General features: G+C 36.8%; 1 protein-coding gene across 5 annotated transcripts in view; it reads left to right on the plus strand.

The window, feature by feature from the left end:
* LOC121372630 (protein still life, isoforms C/SIF type 2-like) overlaps nucleotides 1–21,350 on the plus strand; it is a 116,700-nt gene that overhangs the window by 19,469 nt on the left and 75,881 nt on the right. The window lies entirely within an intron of this gene.

The following is a 21,350-nucleotide window of genomic DNA, read 5'->3' on the forward strand; positions in this document are numbered from 1 at the left end:
TGATTTATTAATCATCTGTTATTGGATGTCAAACATTTTATAATTTTGACATATAGTCTTCGAGAGAAAACCTGCTACATTTTTCCATTAGTAGCAAGGGATCTTTTATATGCACCATCCCACAGACAGGATAGCACATACCACGGCCTTTGATATACCAGTTGTGATACACTGGTTGGAACGAGAAATGACCCACCAACAAGGATCGATCGCAAACCGACCTACATCCCGCCCCTGCGTAATATAACGTCAGTATATGACAGAGATAGTCAGTTCTGATGTAATATAAATTCAATAATTGTGATGTAATATAATGTCAATATATGACAACAATGGACAATTGCATTGTAATATAATGTCACTATATGACAACAATGGACAATTGTGATGTAATATAATGTCACTATATGACAACAATGTACAATTGTGTTGTAATATAATGTCACTATATGACAACAATGGACAATTGTGTTGTAATATAATGTCACTATATAACAACAATGGACAATTGTGATATAATATAATGTATGACAACAATGGACAACTGTGATATAATATAATGTCACTATATGACAATAGTGTACAACTGTGTTGTAATATAATGTCACTATATAACAACAATGGACAACTGCATTGTAATATAATGTCACTATATGACAACAATGGACAATTGCGTTGTAATATAATGTCACTATATTACAACAATGGACAATTGTGTTGTAATATAATGTCATTGTGTGACTGTAATGAACATTATAGTGATCTAATAACACAAGTCCGTTTTAAAAAACAGCCTTAATTCGGTGATAATGATGGCTGGCTGATTGATTTTCACATTCACTCGCAAGTTGCCATGCTGTGCTGCTGCATCTGCATTTTGCAGCATTCCTCGTTACCCGTAATCACATCAGAGAGCAGTAATCAATATAATGAGTGATAATATTTGCTCTATCAGGGTATTATTTAGTGAGTTTGACACTTGACACGGTCAATATTATTAAGCCATCGTTACATGGTAAATCAATCCTCCCCTGTCGGGGTGTGAATAGCAAGCCATTCACGTTGTTCTGCAGCTGAATACAACATTATTAACACTGTAACCGTGACTATTTACCCATGACTTGAAACGGATTATAATCATCTACTAGTGCTCAGTTTGCATTAACTGCTCTGAAAGATTTATCCCTGTAATTTGTTAGCACTTAGAATCCAACAGCTAATAAAATGTTCATATTTTTCTACGGCTGCTTGCTTTTCTAAAAAACCACAGTTTGCTTTTTGAAAGTGTTTTAGAAATTGTTACGAGTGCTAATGGACTTGGGTAACCATAGAAATAAACATAAGACTGCTTTGAGAAATGTTCTAAAGGAAGCATATAATTTTTTTTGATGTAGTATTGATGTGCATTATGAGAGAGATGGAAGGTATATGAGAGAGAGAGTGACTGAGTGAGTGAGTGAGAGTGAGAGAGAGAGAGAGAGAGAGAGAGAGAGAGAGAGAGAGAGAGAGAGAGAGAGAGAGAGAGAGAGAGAGAGAGAGGGAGAGATGAAGGGAGAGAGGGAGACGGACGGAGAGAGAGACACACACACAGAACGAGAGAGGGAGATGGAGGGAAGGGAGGCAGGGAGAGATAGAGAGAGATGGAGGGAGATGGATGAGGGAGAGGGAAGGAGAGAGAGAGATACACACGCAGAGCGAGAGAGGGAGATGGAGGGAGGAGGGGATGGACGGAGAGAGAAAGAGAGAGGGATGGGCGTGAGCGTATTTTAATTCTATTTCCTACGCACCCTTGAAAAGTCATTTCAAATATAGTTTAATGAGAAAACTAAACAAAAATCTTCAGCATAAGACATAAATGACCCACTTGAGTCATGACCTCAGAATACCCAATCACAAGTCACAGAAGTGATCTACACCATATGTTAATGACGATATTGATCTACAGTCGTTCATTCTGTGATACGAGTGTGTAAGAAATGTTTTTAATCACTTGTTATAAGGTAAATGGAATCTAATGGACACCAATGCAGTATTCTCATCCTAGCATATCCTGACAAAAAAAAAGCATGTTTAAAATAATTCAAATATATTTTCCACGTAAAATTAGTTTTGCTTGCAGTCAACTTATGTGTCACAGAGCAATCATTTTAAGGTTAACTTGTACATCACAAAGCAATCAACTTTTATTGTGGTATTACATTGAATGGTATACCTGTGGTGAATGTGTCATCACCATGGAGCAAACAATCACAAGTTTCAAAATATATATGTCGGAGACAAAAATTATCTCTTTCATGGGTGTGTCGCAAATTATGTCTTGTGTCAGTTCCAGATCTGCAATGCTTTGAGAAGTAATCTAGCTGTTGTAAAAGTGTTATCAGCTGAGTGAATCAAGACCATTATACCGCTCTTGCTCTGGTTAATATATATGAATTCAGATTTCCTCCAGATAGTAACCAAGTATCTCATGGTGATCCTACTTTGGAAAATAGGTGTTGCAAAGGCTAACCGGTTTATTGGTTCAGAAAAATTGATATTTTTCTTACTGGGTCACAGTAATGTGGGAATCAAAAAGAAAAGAAAAAATTAAGGTTATGGCTGGTTTATGGGTTTAGAGAAATGGATATTTTTCTTACTGGGTCATACATGTATATAGAAGTGTGGATAAATGTAGCAAAGGCTGACTATATATCAGGTTATGAGAAATGGTTATTTTTCTTACTGGGTCATACATGTTTATAGAAGTGTGGATAAATGTAGCAAAGGCTGACTATATATCAGGTTATGAGAAATGGATATTTTACTTCTGGTGTCATGGTATACTAGTAGTCAGAAATAAGTGTAGCAAATTAATTAAGGCTAAGTGGTTCAGATTATGATAAATGAATATTTTTCTTCTTATATCATGGTATAGTCTGGACATAAGTGCAGCAAAGTCTAAGTGCTTCAGATTATGAGAATGGATATAGTTCTTACTGTGTCATAGTGTGGGAAATGAATGAAGCAAAGACTAACTGGTTCAGGTTCTGAGATTCAGAACTGGATATTTTTCTTACTATAGTCATGGTGTGGTCTGAAAATAAGTATAGCAAAGGCTACCGTAACTGGTTCAGGAAATGAGAACTGAATATTTGTTCTACTATAGTCAAGGTGTTATCTGAAAATGTATATAGCAAAGCTATATAGGCCAAGTGGTTCAGGTTACGAGATGTGGATATTTTTCCCTACTGGTCATGGTGTGGTCTGTAAATAAGTATAGCAAAGGCTAACTGGTTCAGGTTACGAGATGTGGATATTTTTTCTAATGGTCATGGTGTAGTCTGGAAATAAGTATAGCAAAGGCTAACTGGTTCAGGTTATGAGATGTAGATATTTTTTCTAATGGTCATGGTGTAGTCTGGAAATAAGTATAGCAAAGGCTAACTGGTTCAGGTTATGAGATGTGGATATTTTTTCTAATGGTCATGGTGTAGTCTGGAAATAAGTATAGCAAAGGCTAACTGGTTCAGGTTATGAGATGTAGATATTTTTTCTAATGGTCATGGTGTAGTCTGGAAATAAGTATAGCAAAGGCTAACTGGTTCAGGTTATGAGATGTGGATATTTTTCCCTACTGGTCATGGTGTAGTCTGGAAATAAGTATAGCAAAGGCTAACTGGTTCAGGTTATGAGATGTGGATATTTTTTCTAATGGTCATGGTGTAGTCTGGAAATAAGTATAGCAAAGGTTAAAGGTTAACTGGTTCAGGTTACGAGATCTGAATATTTTTTTCTACTGGTCATGGTGTGGTCTGGAAATAAGTATAGCAACGGTTAACTGGTTCATGTTTTGAGGAATGGATGTTTGACTGTCTTATTCCTGTTGAAGTGCCTCAATCACGCAATCAATGGAGATGATAACAGGTCTTGTGGCCAGACGATTGCAGACGTCACCGTGGGCAACAGACGCGATCAGATGATATTAATTGAAGGATTTTGCTGCTGATGAAGCTATTTGCCCTGCCTTATTCTGGATAATACTTTGATGTTGCGAGTAAAGCCCTCTTTATGAGATATTTTGCCATCCACTGTGTTAATAAAAGTGTTTTTTGGCACAGAACGTCCTGAAGGAGTAATAATGTTGTACCTTAAATGAATGTGAAATTAGTTTAAACAGATTCAGTCGAGAAAAGTCCTGGTGCATATTGAATTGGGATGTACGGAAAGAAAGAAAGAAAGACATGTTTTATTTAACAATGCACTCAACACATTTTATTTATGGTTATATGGCGTCAAACATATCATTAAGGACCACACAGATAATGAGAGAGGAAACCCTTTGTCGTCACTTCATGGGCTACTCTTTTCGATTAGCAGCAAGGGATCTTTTATATGCACCATCCCACAGACAGGGTAGTACATACCACAGCCTTTGATATACCAGTTGTGGTACACTGGCTAGAACGAGAAATAGCCCAATATATATATTGCTATAAATTGTTTTCATGATTATTATGTTTTAAAAATTGGTTCAAGCTAGGTTTAGATAGTTAATATTTTTATCTTTATGTGAGAATTACATGGAACATTTCATTTGGTATTCTGACGCCATATAACCGTAAAATAAAATGTGTTGAGTGCATCATGAAATAAACCATTTTCTTCCTTAATTTCGTATAGCATTGCACTTTCCTATATCAGGTACAGTTACTGGTATAAATTGCCACTTTCCAGCACACATAACTTTATAGTTACTGATATAAATGGACACTCTCCAGCACATATAGCTTTACAGTTACTGATATAAATTGACACTCCAGCACATATAACTTTACAGTTACTGATATAAATTGACACTCTCCAGCACATATAGCTTTACAGTTACTGATATAAATTGACACTCTCCAGCACATATAGCTTTACAGTTACTGATATAAATTGACACTTTCCAGCACACATAACTTTACAGTTACTGATATAAATTGACACTCTCCAGCACATAGTTTGACAGTTACAGATATAAATTGCCACTTTCCAGCACATACTATAGCTTTACAGTTACTGATATAAATATTCACTCTTCAGCACATATAGCTACTGATATAAATTGCCACTGTCCAGCCAGCATCCGGTGGCTATTTCAGATTGTTTTGAGCTGTTCCCCTTGACCATTGATTATGTCTGTCATACATGCATGTCCACCGGCTGAGGCCCCAAACTCAAACACACACACTAATAGAAGTCTTTGTGGTCTGGCTACTATTGATTTTTAACTAATATCTTTGCTGAGAAATCTTCTGCCTGTGATACGAAGTATAAAGCTGTCAAAATGTCTCTGATGTTATTAATTACTGCCAGTTATACTTGCATGAGTAATGATATGCAAAACTGAGTCACATTTGACTTTTGTTTGGGACCCATTCTCTGATTGGGGTCATTCTCATCCCAAGCTGTGCCTCTCGATTGATATATTAAAGGCCGTGGTATGTGCTGTCCTGTCTGTGGGAGAGTACATATAAAGGATCCCTTGCTACTAATGAAAAAATGTAGCAGGTTTCCTCTCTAAGACTATATGTCAAAATTACCAAATGTTTGACATTCAGTAGCTGATTATTAATCAATGAATATATGCTGTAGTGAATGGTGTCATTAAAGAAAACAAACTTTAAAAAAATAATATGATTGACTTAACTCATATGTTGATGTTGGAACACATTATAGGATTTTATAAAGTAATACAATCGGCTCAGTGTCTTGATGGAACATTTTATAAAGTAATACAATCGGCTCAGTGTCTTGATGGAACATTTTATAAAGTAATACAATCGGCTCAGTGTCTTGATGGAACATTTTATAAAGTAATACAATCGGCTCAGTGTCTTGATGGAACATTTTATAAAGTAATACAATCGGCTCAGTGTCTTGATGGAACATTTTATAAAGTAATACAATCGGCTCAGTGTCTTGATGGAACATTTTATAAAGTAATACAATCGGCTCAGTGTCTTGATGGAACATTTTATAAAGTAATACAATCGGCTCAGTGTCTTGATGGAACATTTTATAAAGTAATACAATCGGCTCAGTGTCTTGATGGAACATTTTATAAAGTAATACAATCGGCTCAGTGTCTTGATGGAACATTTTATAAAGTAATACAATCGGCTCAGTGTCTTGATGGAACATTTATAAAGTAATACAATCGGCTCAGTGTCTTGATGGAACATTTTATAAAGTAATACAATCGGCTCAGTGTCTTGATGGAACATTTTATAAAGTAATACAATCGGCTCAGTGTCTTGATGGAACATTTTATAAAGTAATACAATCGGCTCAGTGTCTTGATGGAACATTTTATAAAGTAATACAATCGGCTCAGTGTCTTGATGGAACATTTTATAAAGTAATACAATCGGCTCAGTGTCTTGATGGAACATTTTTCCATTGTTAATATGACGAAGACACTGTTTTGTCTAGTTAGTGTTTCTCTTTGTACATGTATGTGGTCTTGCTTTGTTCAATACCTTTGTCACCACGGGCAGCAGCATCAGTCTCCTGACATGTGTGGTCAGATGAGAATAACCCTTGGCCTGATGACAGCCATACATGATTAAGAACAGCGTCTCCCTGGCTATTAATTACCCCTCCCATGAGAAGTGTTTGTTCTAATGGCCCGTCATCGCTGTATGACAATACACGCACAACGATAAGCCGATCGATAAAGTCCAATAATGGCGGTGGACATCCCAAATATTTAACCATGAGCAATGTCTTCGAGATGTCCATAATGTGCTTAAGGTCATGTGCAATTTTCCTCTGGCCATGATGGCCATTTTGATGTGCTAACAATGTCTGCGTCAAAAGAGCTTTAATTAATTGTCATGGCAACCGTTCATTTAACTCCCATGTTTCTGCAGGTTAAGCAAGGTTTAAAGGAATTATTTCAAATTGCAGTGGGCTTGAGTTGTCATAAATATGATAATTGCGGGGTAGTAATTCGTTGAGATATTTATGGTTCCAAGTGTTTTGTTGTTCTAGGTTCATGTCCATGAGTGTGGTGTGGTGTGGTGTGTTGCGTGTGTGTGTTGTGTGGTGTGGTGTGGTGTGTGTTTGATGTGGTGTGAGTGTGTCTGCGTGAGTGTCTGCGGTGTGTGTGAGAGTGCATGTGTGTGGTGTGTATTTGTGTTTGTGCGTCTGCGTGAGTGTGTGTGGTGTGTGTGTGTGCATCTATGTGAGTGTCTGGTGTGTGTGAAAGTGTGTGTGTGTGTGTGTGTGTGTGTGTGTGTGTGTGTGTGTGTGTGTGTGTGTGTGTGTGTGTGTGTGTGTGTGTGTGTGTGTGTGTGTGAATGTTCAAGAATGTTCAAGAGAAACAGGGGCATTAATTCCCATCCCAACCAGTACTGCATCACCAGATTCAAAAGCTTTGGTATGGGAAAGTGTATATAAAAATCCCTTGATGCTTTATCAGCAGGAATAGCTTGTGTGGCAAGAGTGAGTGTCCTCTATCTCTATTTACCCATTTTGAAGTAACCAAATGACAGATGCCAAATAGCTGTTCTTGAAAATATGGCGCAGTGTTGTTAAACCAACATTTTTGTTTCCTTTCCTGTCTAAACCAAAGTTACAGGGACTGACGAAATGTATTGGTATACACAGAGGGATGGTGCATATAAAAGATCCCTTGCTATACTAATGGAAAATTGTAGCGGGTTTCCTCTCTAAGACTATATGCTAAAAATGACCAAATGCTTGACATCCAATAGCCGATGATTAATGAATCAGTGTGCTCTAGTGGTGTTGTTAAACAAAACAAACTTTAACTATAACTTTTCCTCTAAGATTACATGTATGTCAAACATTACCAAATGCTTGACGTCCAATAGCTGATGATTAATGAATCAGTGTGCTCTAGTGGTGTCGTTAAACAAAACAAAACAAATTTATTGGTATATACAGAGTGCTGGTTTATGCAGACTTCACTCCATCTATTGTCACTGAACAGAAGTCTTTGATCATGCTGGCTGATACACAAGTTTGGATTACACAGGTGTCAGTGCACTGTACACATGAATGGAAGTGGATCATGTTGATGTTTGTTAAATCTGGGCAGTAAAACAGCTGAAATTGATAGAAAAAGCCATTGTTGTATTCTTGCAATATGTAGCATGTTGCCCATGAGAAGGATGCATCTACTTAGTTGAGTATGGTTCTAATTTGTATCCCATCTCTCCGCGGGTGGATTAAGTTTCTCTTTTCTTTATGGTCTGGTGGTGCTGCTGTTTGTGTTGGGATCAAGTTGAGCCTGTGAACTGGAGATGACTGGAGCTGTCTACAGAATAATTCACTTACATTCTATTAACTACACACAGAGTAACTTTAACACTTGGTTGTTACACCCATTTGGGGTTCAGAACACATTTTCTCATTCCAGGGCCCCTGGGGAAATTGAGATTAACAACAGGATAATTCTACATTTAACTAGTGTGTGTGTGCACAGAGCTTTATCTGTCTTGGACCTTAGTCAGTATGTCGCTTGCCGTAGGTGCTTGTGTTGAAGGATTGAATCCCCTCAGTGGAAGGAAGGAAGGAAATGTTTTATTTAACGATGCACTCCACACATTTTATTTACGGTTATGTGGCATCAGACATGGTTAAGGACCACACAGATATATATATAGAGAGAGGAAACCCACTGTTGCCACTTCATGGGCTACTCTTTTCGATTAGCAGCAAGGGATCGTTTATATGCACCATCCCACAGACAGGATAGTACATAACACGGCCTTTGTTACACTAGTTGTTGTGCACTGGTTGGAATGAGAAGTAGCCCAATGGGGCCATCGACGGAGATTGATCCGAAACTGACCGCGCATCAACCGAACGCTTTACCACTGGGCTACATCCCGCTCCCCCCTCGGTGGATGCATTCTCTGATTTTTATTTTCCCCCATACCAGCCAACGCTCCATGACTGGTACATCTATCCCCCATACCAGCCAACGCTCCATGACTGGTACATCTATCCCCCATACCAGCCAACGCTCCATGACTGGTACATCTATCCCCCATACCAGCCAACGCTCCATGACTGGTATATCTATCCCCCATACCAGCCAACGCTCCATGACTGGTATATCTATCCCCCATACCAGCCAACGCTCCATGACTGGTATATCTATCCCCCATACCAGCCAACGCTCCATGACTGGTATATCTATCCCCCATACCAGCCAACGCTCCATGACTGGTATATCTATCCCCCATACCAGCCAACGCTCCATGACTGGTACATCTATCCCCCATACCAGCCAACGCTCCATGACTGGTATATCTATCCCCCATACCAGCCAACGCTCCATGACTGGTATATCAAAGGTGATGGTATATATATATATTTATTTTCCCCCATACCAGCCAACGCTCCATGACTGGTATATCAAAGGTGATGGTATATATATATTTATTTTCCCCCATACCAGCCAACGCTCCATGACTGGTATATCAAAGGTGATGGTATATATATATTTATTTTCCCCCATACCAGCCAATGCTCCATGAATGGTATATCAAAGGTGATGGTATATATATATATTTATTTTCCCCCATACCAGCCAACGCTCCATGACTGGTGTATATATATATATTTATTTCCCCCCATACCAGCCAACGCTCCATGACTGGTGTATATATATATATATTTATTTCCCCCCATACCAGCCAACGCTCCATGACTGGTATATATATATATATTTATTTCCCCCCATACCAGCCAACGCTCCATGACTGGTATATATATATATATATTTATTTCCCCCCATACCAGCCAACGCTCCATGACTGGTATATATATATATATATTTATTTCCCCCCATACCAGCCAACGCTCCATGACTGGTATATATATATATATTTATTTCCCCCCATACCAGCCAACGCTCCATGACTGGTATATATATATATATTTATTTCCCCCCATACCAGCCAACGCTCCATGACTGGTATATATATATATATTTATTTCCCCCCATACCAGCCAACGCTCCATGACTGGTATATATATATATATTTATTTCCCCCCATACCAGCCAACGCTCCATGACTGGTATATATATATATATTTATTTCCCCCCATACCAGCCAACGCTCCATGACTGGTATATATATATATATATATTATTTCCCCCCATACCAGCCAACGCTCCATGACTGGTATATATATATATATTTATTTCCCCCCATACCAGCCAACGCTCCATGACTGGTATATATATATATATTTATTTCCCCCCATACCAGCCAACGCTCCATGACTGGTATATATATATATATTTATTTCCCCCCATACCAGCCAACGCTCCATGACTGGTATATATATATATATATATTATTTCCCCCCATACCAGCCAACGCTCCATGACTGGTATATATATATATATATATATTTCCCCCCATACCAGCCAACGCTCCATGACTGGTATATATATATATATATTTATTTCCCCCCATACCAGCCAACGCTCCATGACTGGTATATATATATATATATATTTCCCCCCATACCAGCCAACGCTCCATGACTGGTATATATATATATATATATATTATTTCCCCCCATACCAGCCAACGCTCCATGACTGGTATATATATATATATTTATTTCCCCCCATACCAGCCAACGCTCCATGACTGGTATATATATATATATTTATTTCCCCCCATACCAGCCAACGCTCCATGACTGGTATATATATATATATTTATTTCCCCCCATACCAGCCAACGCTCCATGACTGGTATATATATATATATATATTTATTTCCCCCCATACCAGCCAACGCTCCATGACTGGTATATATATATATATATATATTTCCCCCCATACCAGCCAACGCTCCATGACTGGTATATATATATATATATTTATTTCCCCCCATACCAGCCAACGCTCCATGACTGGCTCCATATATATATATATATATATATATATTTCCCCCCATACCAGCCAACGCTCCATGACTGGTATATATATATATATATATATTATTTCCCCCCATACCAGCCAACGCTCCATGATGGACATGGTATATATATATATATATATATTTCCCCCCATACCAGCCAACGCTCCATGACTGGTATATCAAAGGTGATGGTATATATATATATATTTATTTCCCACCATACCAGCCAACGCTCCATGACTGGTATATATATATATATATTTATTTCCCCCCATACCAGCCAACGCTCCATGACTGGTATATATATATATATATATATTTCCCCCCATACCAGCCAACGCTCCATGACTGGTATATATATATATATATATATTTCCCCCCATACCAGCCAACGCTCCATGACTGGTATATATATATATATATTTATTTCCCCCCATACCAGCCAACGCTCCATGACTGGTGTATATATATATATATATATTTATTTTCCCCCATACCAGCCAACGCTCCATGACTGGTGTATATATATATATATATTTATTTTCCCCCATACCAGCCAACGCTCCATGACTGGTGTATATATATATATATATTTATTTTCCCCCATACCAGCCAACGCTCCATGACTGGTGTATATATATATATATATTTATTTTCCCCCATACCAGCCAACGCTCCATGACTGGTGTATATATATATATATATATATATTTATTTTCCCCCATACCAGCCAACGCTCCATGACTGGTGTATATATATATATATATATATTTATTTTCCCCCATACCAGCCAACGCTCCATGACTGGTATATATATATATATTTATTTTCCCCCATACCAGCCAACGCTCCATGACTGGTGTATATATATATATATATTTATTTTCCCCCATACCAGCCAACGCTCCATGACTGGTATATATATATATATTTATTTTCCCCATACCAGCCAACGCTCCATGACTGGTATATATATATATATTTATTTCCCCCCATACCAGCCAACGCTCCATGACTGGTATATATATATATATATATTTATTTCCCCCCATACCAGCCAACGCTCCATGACTGGTATATATATATATATTTATTTTCCCCATACCAGCCAACGCTCCATGACTGGTGTATATATATATATATTCTATCCTGTCAATGGAAAATGCATATAAAAGATCCTTTGCTGCTAATGGAAAAATGTACTGGGTTTTCTCTAAGACAAAGAATTACCAAATATTTGACATCCTGTAACTGATGATCAAGATGATTAATTAATATATCAATGCTCTCTAATGGTGTTGTTAAACAAAACAAACTTTCCTTGTCTTGAAAATAACTGTTTGGCAAAGGAAGAGTTTAATTATATCCGAGTACATGTAGGTGTTCCAAAAATTACCCACACCATACACAGCTCTCCACCAGTTTTGTAGCATTTTATGCTTAAATTGTAACTGTTAACAATTTAAACATGTATTAATACATTTCTTTAGATGTATACTGTAATTACTTTGAAGCCGGAAAAATATTTGTGTTTTTATGTCTTTATGGTGTATACAGTCAGCCTTGATACATCAGCTATGTGTTTTTTAACATCTACTGATTTAGCCTTTTTTTAATAATTGTTAGCTAATTGTATTATTCCAGTGATCAATCGTACTAGAAATTGTTTTGATTTAGCATGTGCTTGTCCAGAGGGTTGATAAACTGCACTGTAATAGGACTGAGACCTAATTGTACGGATGTGCATCATACGGATTTAAAAAAGGATGCAGTTGGTGCAACTTGTTTGTTTTCATATTTTATCATCTATTAAAGGCTTTTGTAGGAGATATTGCTGGCACTATAATTTGTGATATCTCCGCAGCAGATATTGCTTCTTATAATCTTGATTGGTCAAATTTTAATCACAAGACAATGTTTTGTTATGTCACTGTGTTTGTTTCAGCGCTAAACCTACCATTAGTGACGTCATGCCAGTGCCGTTCTGCTTGTTAACGAGTCTACCACTGACATTCAACCCACATTACAATTGTTTACAACTGTCGCAAATGAAAAGAATGATAATGGATGATAAAAAGAATACCAAGCCGAGGATTTATACTTTTATCAACTCGTGCTGATAAATTATGATATCACAAGACACTCGGGGAGTATCCTCTATATATATACTGTCCCATAAACATTTGCCTAACATACATATATATATATACATGGATCAGAAAGCCAAATATCATTCAGATAGTGAATAAAAATGATACCCACCTCATATACATATGACATGGATTTTTTTTCCTCATAGAAAAAGGAATAAAAATGTGACAATGTGGGTGTGCAGAAATAGACATAAACATTGACAAGAATCAAAAGTATTTTTTTCATTGACTTCTTTAGCTATAGCTTCCCTAATTTCCCTGATAATCCATTCTTCACACAAATACACCATTAACCACCAGTAATAAAAGTGTTAAACCTGGTTGTTATGATGCAGACCCCATTGTGTAATATGTAACTATACTGGTCTGGCAGACATGAATTAATTTGGTTATTGCGTGATACGTTTATTACCAGACTTGGAGGCATGTGGTGTAATCAGGTACTTGGATTGCTCGCTGCTGGCCGCTATTGATAATTTGCTGTATTAATTTAATCACTCTATGATGGATCGGATGAAAGCCTGGCAGATCTGGTACATGTAACACACAGGTACATCATGGTGGTGGTGCTCTTTTTGAACGTTCTCAAAATAGTTGCCATGTACGTAATTCTCTCATAAAGAAACAAGTCTGGAATATAACATAAAGTTACAGGAGCGCACCAGTGGTGGCTGACTTTCTCCTGGGGATGGGACATATAGCCCAGTGGTAAATGCTCGCCTTATGCATGGTCATATTATAGGATTGATCCCTGTTGATGGGCGCAGCCGGCCATTGGGTTATTTCTCATTTCAGTCAGTGCTCCACAACTTATGTAACAAAATATTGGTATGTACTGTCCTGTCTGTGGGATGGTGCATATAATGTAAGAGATTCCTTGCTGCTAATAGAAAAGAGTAACCCATTGTGGACTTCTGCAGGTTTCCTCTCATTATATATGTGGTGCCCTGCTTATAGTTCTTTGCAATGGTAGTGTCTGTCTGAAGTGGAGACATGTTACGCATTGTGCAGAGGAAGTAATCGATGCATGATCATTTACGATATCAGTCACTGGAAGGTAAACAAAGACATGCATATTTTGCCAACAATTAAAGGTGCCGACATTTAGGAACGTCTGTGGGCAGGCGATCTACATCATATTAATAACATGTTAATTACTTAACATTCACATGATGAAGGTAGGATCATCCTCAATGGCCGTATAGGCTTTCTTCCCATCCCAATCAGTGCCCCACGACTGGTTCATCAAAGTCCATGGTATGCACTGTCCTGCATATGGAAATGAACACATACAATGTAAAACATTCCTTGCTGCTTTTCATTAGGAGTAGCCTCTGTAGCTGACAGTCAGTTTCCTCTCTCTGACTTTCAAATGTCAAAATACATGTGTTATACACACACCAAACAGCCGTGGTGTAAACTGTGCAGCAACGTGTGCCATTACACAATTAAATAATTTTTTATCTCCTAGTAGATGTAGTTTAAAATGTAATAGGGCATCATTTCGCAAAACCTTTTTTTATTGCTAACTAGCCACTGATTAAATAATACATAGAGATTTTGTCATACAGACATGCATGTGACTCCATTCCTACTGATGGTTTATTGCTGTAAAGGTATATATGTGTTAAAAGACATTTGTGTAGGTGATAATGTACCACCTTGTAAAGTGTTTATCATGGGCAAATGTTTAACACGTTTACCTACACTGCAGTCATGTCATTTCTGTTCTCCTGTATCAATAGCATGTGAATACAGAAATGGTGTGAAAAACTTGACTTATTTTATACTATTTACACTGCATATTACTACTTGTGTTAGTCTTTTTCAACATCTAATTGTATTTGTTGGCATGTACTTAGGCACAGTGCATCTAGTTCAGTATTTATTATTGTTACATATATCATGTGGTATCAGTTCTCTCTTCAAGACATTGAACACTCGTGAACAAATTAGACTGGTTTCCAACATATCTTCGTTCTTAAAGGCAGACCCAAGTTATTTTAACACTAAGGCATATTTTTCACTATTAGAGCCATTTATGATCATTGAAATGAAACATTACTTATATTTTATTGTTTAGAAAACCATTTCCGTACAACCAAAGTGTTTCTGGTCATCCTGGTGTTTCTAATACCACAAAATGCATGTTTCATATTTTTAAAAACACATGTGTGTCCGAGAAATCACAGTTATGGAGTCGAGTTTTATTTTTAACGATATTTCACCATTTCATCGTCATAGACTCTTGTTTCACTCTCTTGTAACGTTATCCAAATGTGTTAGAGGTTTGTAACTTAACCAAACTTGGTGTCCATTTGTATGGGCTGAAACTAGGATCTGCACCACTTACCTTTGTTTGGCACCCAATAACAGATGTGTATTTTGTGCTGGGGTGTCGTAAAACATTCATTCATTCTCACTCATGTGTGCTCATGCAAAATGATTTCCACACAGGCAAAACACTGCTGGGGCTGTCACATGCTGATAATACATTTTAGATATTGGGTAAATCTTAACAACTCATCACAGATTTTGTTTTAAATTTACATACTGAGAGCAACTGCTTTCCTACAACATTTCAGGAGTGCATTTTATTGTTCACCATGGAGTTTTTAATTAAACCTAAAATACTATATATCCTGTTATAATACTATATATCCTGTTACATCATATAGCATGTACGTATCGAAAACAAATTCATTTTGCTTATCAGTAAATCGTTAGTTTATTAGGTCTCAAAATCAATATCCATGAAAATTGTTGAAATATGCAGAACAAAATTTTGTAACTTTTTGTAAAATGTGGATATGAAGTGCAAATCATGAAATATTTCTCATAAAATTGAAGACTTTATAAATCACATACTGTGTAATTTGTTATAATTAAATATCAAAATTATATTCATATCAGCTGATATTTGTGATACAAATTGACATATTACATATAAAATATAGTGATTTTAAAATATTGATGTCATTTGAAATATTGAGATTTAGTGTGACCCTGCAAGATTTCCTAATATTTCTTGCTGTAATGTCATGATTTATAGGCAGTGTGGAGTCAGTGCTAGGCCAGTTTCATATAATGTATTTAAGATTTATACAACTGAGAACAAATGGTACAATTGTCTTGGCAGAAACAAATGCTGAGTCAAAAAAAAGATTGGTTGTGATAAAATACACTTGGCATTTGTGTTTTAAATGGCTATTATGATAACACTAGTATCTTCTCACAATAGTATATGCTTTGGCAAAAAAAAAAAAGAAGCTGATATTAATCTATTTTACGTACCGGGTAGTAGACCCGCCTCGGTGGTGTCGTGGTTAGGCCATCGGTCTACAGGCTGGTAGGTACTGGGTTTCGGGTCCCAGTTGAGGCATGGGATTTTTAATCCAGATACCGATTCCAAACCCTGAGTGAGTGCTCATCAAGGCTCAATGGGTAGGTGTAAACCACTTGCACTGACCAGTGATCCATAACTGGTTCAACAAAGGCCATGGTTTGTGCTATCCTGCCTGTGGGAAGCGCAATTAAAAGATCCCTTGCTGCTAATCGGAAAGAGTAGCTCATGTAGTGGCGACAGCGGGTTTCCTCTCAAAATCTGTGTGGTCCGTAACCATATGTCTGACACCATATAACTGTAAATAAAATGTGTTGAGTGCATCATTAAAGCTGCAATGTCTGGTTTCAATCGTATACAGTCAAGTTCTAAGTTCAAATACAAGCATAACTGCACTTTTAATTCACTCGCAAGTTGTCGTCATTAACGCATATCGTCAAATGCTTACTAGCCAGTTAGAACAATTCTCGCCATTTTGTAATACCGAGCACATTCTAGCAGCCACTTCCTAGCAGCCAATTACGCTAGCAGCCAATTTCAGCAGACACGCATGGCGACGTTCTAATGTGTGTTGTGGTGTGGGCTATACGATACTAGTTCAGATATAAAAGTGCTTAATAAAACGGTTAAGTTGTATTTATACGGATATTAGTAACAATAAGACTGTGAAAATGAGTCTTGGTTGTTATTTTGTTTTTGTGTTGTTATTATATAAAGATACTCTTTAAAACTCTAAAATTCTTAAGTTGAAGTGAATAATTAAAAATTAGCATAACAGTGTGTATAAAAGTGTGTGAAATACAGTAACAATCGAAAGGCGTACGAGTCCGGTGTTTAGATCGTCGCCATGAGGGTCTGCTGAAATTGGCTGCTAGCGTAATTGGCTGCTAGGAATTGGCTGCTAGGAATTGGCTGCTAGAATCCGCTCGGTTTTTGTAATGCAACAATAGCCGAACCGTACTATTTTTAGCCCAGAGGGAGCCCGGCAAAAGTGTCCCATTTTCAAAATAGTGGGTTTATTTTTAACTTGGAAAAGCCAGTGTAGTGAAACCAATTCGGAGTGCGGCGTCTTATATGCACCAAACGTAATGGGATTTTCTGTTCTAAATGCTTAAATAATAAAAATATTCCAGACATAGCCGCTTTAAATAAAACATTTCTTTTTTTCTTTCTTTCTATTTTACGTAGCTTTTACACTTTCAATGCTGCATGAAGCAAATTTTTAGAACAGCATTATCAGGTGAATATTATCAATATTAAACAAGTATATAAGTCACTGACACTTCACACTGTGGAGTCATATATAAACTCTATAATCTATACTTTATAACCATTCAGTTATACATTTTAATGAACTGATGACATTTTCCAAATAATTAAATCTTTTTACGTATTAAAATGGTAATTTTCCCTTTAGGCATATCATTTGATAAAAATGAAAATACTTTGTAATGTAATGTAGTTATACCAAAAAATATCACAATGTAATGAATGTAAATAATACTACATTGCAATGTAATATGAATATATATACCCCTTGAAATATTCCATTGCAATATAATACATGTATACCTAATAACATCACATGTCAGTGTAATATGAATATATATTACCCAAGTACATATCACATTGTAATGTAATATGAATATACTTAACACCATTACAATATTGTAATGTAATATGAATATACTTAACACCGTCACAATATTGTAATGTAATATGAATATACTTAACACCGTCACAATATTGTAATGTAATATGAATATACTTAACACCGTCACAATATTGTAATGTAATATGAATATACTTAACACCGTCACAATATTGTAATGTAATATGAATATACTAAACACCGTCACAATATTGTAATGTAATATGAATATACTTAACACCGTCACAATATTGTAATGTAATATGAATATACTTAACACCGTCACAATATTGTAATGTAATATGAATATACTTATTGTAATGTAATATGAATATACTTAACACCATCACAATATTGTAATGTAATATGAATATACTTAACACCATCACAATAGTATAATATAATATGCGAATTCTGAAGTTCTGTCAACATGATCTAATGCTCAAGTGTGCTCTTCACTTGACTGAATGATGGAGCTGTGGAGCAGTTCATTCATCATGATACTGTTCTCAAGAAGTCATCAGTCAGTGTCAGTGATTATTTGACATGCATTATCATCTTGCCGGGCGAGATGTAGCCCAGTGGTAAAGCACTCGCTATGCGCGGTCAGTTTGGGATTGATCCCCGTCAGTAGGCCCATTGGGCTATTTCTCGCTCCAGGCAGTGCACCACGACTGGTACATAAAAACACTGTGGTATGTGCTATCCTGTCTATGGGATGGTGTATATAAAAGATCCCTTACTGCTATATCTGTGTGGTCCTTAATCATATGTTCAGTGCCATATAACTGTAAATAAAATGTGTTGAGTGCGTTGTTAAATAAACCATTTCCTTCCTTCCTTTTCATCTTGCAGGCCTTGTCTTAAAACACTTTAGTTTTCCCTTTTCATACTGTGTGATACAGCATTGTATTTTAATTAATTATGCCAGGTTAAAGTTACTGTACTGGGTATAAGCCTACAAGACAAACAGAATCATCATTGACAAAATCATTTAATGGCTACAAACCAACATTTTTTAACACATTTGTGCCTCAAAACTGACATATCAAAGGCCATTATGTGTGCTGTTCTGTCTGTGGGGAAGTGCATAATCAAAGGCCATGATGTGTGCTGTTCTGTCTGTGGGGAAGTGCATAATCAAAGGCCATGATGTGTGCTGTTCTGTCTGTGGGGAAGTGCATAATCAAAGGCCATGATGTGTGCTGTTCTGTCTGTGGGGAAGTGCATAATCAAAGGCCATGATGTGTGCTGTTCTGTCTGTAGGATGGTGCATATAAAAGATCCTGGGGCAGGATGTAGCCCAGTGGAAAGTGTTCACTTGATGCGAGGTTGGTCTATAGAATATAGGATCCATTCTGTCGGTAGGCCCATTGGGCTATTTCTTGTTCCAACCAGTGCATCATGACTGGTACATCAAATACCATGGTATGTGCCATCCTGTCTGCATATAAAAGATCCCTTGCTACTAATGTAAAAATGTAGCGGGTTTCCTCTCTAAGACTATATGTCTGAATTACCAAATGTTTGACATGTATCAAATAGCTGATAATTACTAAATCAATGTGCTCTAGTGGTGTTGTTAAACAAACCAAACTTTAAACTTTATAAAAGATCCCATACTGCCAATGGGAACATATATAGCAAGGTTTCTCTAAAGATTACTTGTCAAAATGACCAGACGCTTGATATCCAATTGCCAATGATTAATAATTAATCAATGTTCTCTAATGGTGTCGTTGTGGGAAGCGCAAATAAAAGATCCCTTGCTGCCTGTCGTAAAGAAGAGTAGCCTATGTGGCGACAGCGGGTTTCCTCTAAAAAAACAGTGTCAGAATGACCATATGTTTGACGTCCAATAGCCGATGATAAGATTAAAAATCAATGTGTTCTAGTGGCGTCGTTAAATAAAACAAACTTTACTCTAATGGTGTCGTTGAACAAAACAAACTTTATTCATCTATGAGATTTCTGTGACAGTTATTTTCTGTAAGGTATGTTACACCTGCAGGGGCAGGATATATCTCAGTGTTTAGAGTGCTCGCCTGGGGAGCAATGGGTCACATATTTAGGATCAACATATTGTCATTCATGCATTCACGTTTATCATGTCCCAGCTATATGTAGTGGCCAATGACTGGTCCATCAAAGATTGTAGCTGATACTGTCCAAACTATAGGAAAGTACATTTAAAACATTCATTGCTGCTTTTTTGGTAGTAATATGCATGTAGCTTCTGTTATATGAGTGGGTTTCCTCTCTCACTGAGTGCTGAAATGACCGTATATTAGACACTATAGTCTATATAATGTAGTTTAAAATGTGTTGAGGTGTTTAACAAGTTTCCTTTCTTTTCTATTCTGCCTGCTGTATTTGCATGATCACCTGCTTCCAGAGGCTTTCAGAACATTATCACGAAGACTACATTCTAAAATTGTCAAGCAGATAAATGAATTAATGAATAACATATATATTGATAATATATTAACATACCTCACACCTCAGCAAGAAAACAATGTTTATTAGCATCTGCAGGTGTCGGTGCAATGGTTTATAAATGATTGAATCATATCAGAGCATTCACAGCATACATTTCTGTAGGTGTATTATAATGAATATGCTCATCAAAAAAACTTTTATCCATCAGATTCTGTAGGAGTTACTGGCCAAACATGTGAATGAATGAATGAATGAATGAATGAATGAATGAATGAATGAATGAATGAATGAATGAATGAATGAATGAATGAATGAGTGAATAAATGTTCAATGACACCCCAGCACGACAAATACATCGGCTGTTGGGTATCAAACTATGGTAGACGTGTGAAGGCTGACATATACATGATTGTGGAACATAAAGAATTCTGGAATTAATTTATACACAGGTGTTAACAATTCTTTCAGAGTGCTTAATATATATCCACTAACAATACATGTTCAGTATCCATGCTGGTCTTTTTGTTCATATCTTTTCACCCATTGTAATGTCACTTTTACATGTACTGTAGTAATTTGGTTTAACACCCATATACATGTGGGTTAGTCAGTGATGGCTGCAGGCATGTAAACAATACCAGTATGTATGGTTTTCATAAAGCCAAGCCTACAATGTATGTTATACAGCATCAGAAAATAAGCTCTCATTGTCTGTTTTATAGAGGGGGTGGGGTCCTTAATACAAGGGGCTGTTTGAACACGTTTTTACTTTAATGGGTTGGCTTTTTTATGAGGATGTCTCAACAGGTTTGTATTTATAACTG

The sequence above is a fragment of the Gigantopelta aegis genome, chromosome 4 (assembly GCF_016097555.1).
Source record: "Gigantopelta aegis isolate Gae_Host chromosome 4, Gae_host_genome, whole genome shotgun sequence".
Taxonomy (NCBI): Eukaryota; Metazoa; Mollusca; class Gastropoda; order Neomphalida; family Peltospiridae; genus Gigantopelta; species Gigantopelta aegis.